Source organism: Diadema antillarum, unplaced genomic scaffold, assembly GCF_040938485.1.
Source record: "Diadema antillarum isolate AM-2024a unplaced genomic scaffold, OU_Dant_1.0 seq00001899_RagTag, whole genome shotgun sequence".
Lineage (NCBI taxonomy): Eukaryota > Metazoa > Echinodermata > Echinoidea > Diadematoida > Diadematidae > Diadema > Diadema antillarum.
Window position 1 is genome coordinate 102,442 of NW_027272565.1, and position 3,428 is coordinate 105,869.

The window sequence follows — 3,428 nt, forward strand, 5'->3', positions numbered from 1 at the left end:
AAGATGAAGTATGAAAATGAACTGGGTTACAGGAGCTGTGGGGTCTTTTCTCATTTGATTTGTTGAGAGGCTTACTGTTTACTTGTTATCATTTCCCCTTGGAGAAACGGGTCTCTGTCTATAAATGGAAAATCAACTGAAAGTTTGTTGGGTCATTGGTTCAACGAAAATGGTATCGTTTCGCAATGCGTTCGTTGTCTCGCCCACATTAGAATTATTTCGCAGTTGAGTCAGCTAACAATCTAGGCAAACTTCAACAAAGTTTCAGATTAAACCATCAAGATCCGATGTTAAACACACTACTGCAGAAAATGGTCTTCACCCAACCCGAGAGTTGCATATAGTATCGTTGGATCAGATTCGTAGACTTCAGGAGGTCATGAGATTACTTGCATTCTGTTCGGGTGTCACAACGAAGATAGGTAAATGCTCTCAAAAAATGAACAATATTACAAAACTATTATCAACGTGAGCAACGATTTAAGCTTTGTTTACGACTTTGTTTAGTCGTATAGATGAGATGATAATTAATCACGTGTATCGAATCAGTCATTCTGCTTCTGGTTTGTTAGTTCATATTCTGTGTTTTCTTCTTGCCAAGTCAAAGATCAAATTCGATCAAATATTTCAAACCGAGTGTCTTTATTTTTATACCTAATACAAATACCTGTTGTCTTTCTGAAATCTTCTGGCAATATATTTTCTACGCAGGAAAACTGTGCAATATCTCGAAATGTTTGTGTAGTTGTGCGCAATGATTGCGATTCGTGTGTTATTCGTACATTCACGTTTATGATAAGTTTCGACGTCTAAAAATGAATTTCGAACAAAATTACTGTACGTGTATTTTGAAAAGTATAAACTGACTATGCAACACTCCTACTAACATGATGTCTAGTTTTGCAATAAATGTTAATGGGAGCAGAGTTCAGTGTTAGTCCATCCTTCTTGTGAATAGTGATGTAATAGTTTCCGAGAAATAGGACTAGGGAGCTTTAGCTTTGCGGCGCAGACGTTTGAGACGAGTGCGTTCGACGTTCTCCTCTCTCCCTGCGTCGTGCTGAAAAGTAGCTTTACGCGGAGGCGCAACCTGTTAAAAAAAATAATAATGATAAGATGGCGCCCCCATGATCGGTGCATAAAGCAGCTCTCTGCGTCTTGAATTGAGCGGACGTAAAAATAGCCCAGAACGCGTAGTAAAAACTCAGACGACGCAAGTTACAAATAGATCGAGTTCGAAAAGCGATTTTGCGCAAGCTCAGAACAGGTTTCTTCCCCTCTGAACGTCCCCGTCGCGAAAACCTAAATCTCCATAATATCGGAGAGTAAACAGAAAGGAGAACAAGGGGCCTATAATGCCATTTTTGCGCGCCCTTGTCTGCTTGTCGCTTTTATCATCATTTCGTTGGATTTTTTTTTCTTCAATGTCAGAATTCAAATTTAAACATACGAAAAATATACTTGAACAAAACACGATCCCTCCATTATAATTGTTGCTGTGCAAGTAGTCATGAAATCTGTATTAATCTTGTATCTACGACAATATAGAATGAATGATACATTGTGTTAAACGAGCGGTCTTTTTGATAGAAATATGATTATATCTGATAAAACCGCTGAAATTTTATTGCGCTTGAGTTGTACAGCATAAGCCAGTTCATAGTTTGCTCACTTGAACATTGGTACAAATAACCATTTTTTTCTCTTCTTCTTCTTCTTCAATTGGTTAGGCAATCTTTTTCAGTGACATAATGCATAAGCTTGCTGAACGTAACTACAACGGAATCCATCGATACAGTGAATCATATTCAAACAGAGAATGAACTTGCGTAGCCCGGAGGGGGGGGGGGGGGGGGGGGGGGGGGCATTTCATCAAGCATTTTGTCAGATATTTTTTTTATGGACAAACTGTTTTAAGCTATTGAATTCCTTGCGTCTGATTGGTTGAGGACAAATTTGTCAGAAAAAATATCTGACAAAATGCTTCATGAAATGCCCCCAGGTGACCACAATAGTCCGTCTCATAACATTTGGGGTGGCATCAGTTTCACTATTTTGCATTGAATGTACTGTACTGACAATCTTTTTCTATCATTCAATATCGGCGTTTGCTAAATATTGGGCTTGTATTCTGGTGGATGTGTTGGCAAGCGTCATCTTTAAGGATTACATGAACAACGATTTATATCAAAGATGCTTATCTTTTGAATTTAAATACCAATATGCCTGTTGGTACAAATGTGCAAAGTGTTACTCTGAACTGGCTTATTGAGAACTTTTCCCCTTTTCTTATTCTGTGTTGGTTTCACATTGATCATCGAGAAGACGTCATATTGGTTCACAAAGCAACAGAAAGATGTGCGTTTACAATCTGACAGGACTCGTAATACAGTGTAAACTCAGTATAACGAGATCCTTTGGACCAAGACAATTTGTTCTTTATAGCAGATATTTTGTTATATCAGTTGTCAATAAACAGTACAAAACAAAGGAAATAAATTCATTGGGACCGGAGAAATTACATGTAGTTTGTTATATTATGTATTTTGTTACATCAGATGTTTTTATATTTTGTTACAGCATCTCTTTATGTCAAGTTTCCACTGTACCATATTTGATCTAAGTAGTGGTTACGAAGCATATCCGTTTACATAATTTCATTGCTGCTTGCTGTTATCATTCCAGTTGAAGCGCAGAAATCTTGATGTTTAATAGCCAAAGTCCTAATTTCTGTATTCATGTCAATTACGACCTATAATTGCATAATGCTTTACGACAATCATATTCATGTAAATACCTCTTGCAAGGCGTAAAAAGCTTATATTAAATCATCTAATTATTCAATATCAAGATGTCTAGGTTCTCTTTGTTTTGAAGGCTTTATTGCTATCGGCGTTTTGTCAACAGACACTGGGCATTGCGCACCCAATTCAGTTTCATGTTACAGTATTGTACTATCTGCTTTTAATTTTCAAGGACCACTTCTTGACCAAGTCAACTTCAGAAGACAAATGGGAGTGCCATTTCTAGTCCTTTCGAATATCAGAATGTCATTGTACCAGGGTTGTCTTTTGCATGATTTCGAGATGAGACGGTATGAACATGGTTTCCCCACACAAAACAGTCTGTTACGTGAAAAAAAAAAAAAAAAAAAAGTCAAAATTTTAATAGAATGATGCAGTATGAATTGACCACCACCTGCAAATATATGGTATGGTGTGTATGTACGTGGGTATGTATATTTGTATGTATGTATGTATGTATGTATGTATGTACAGTATGTGTGTGTATGTATGTACAACTTGTATGCATGTATGCATGTTGTTGGCCTATAATCATACATAATTATGTACACAATTATGTATATTACACATATTATTCATAATTATTTCATCAATGAAACAAATGACACTTGATTCCTTTTCCTG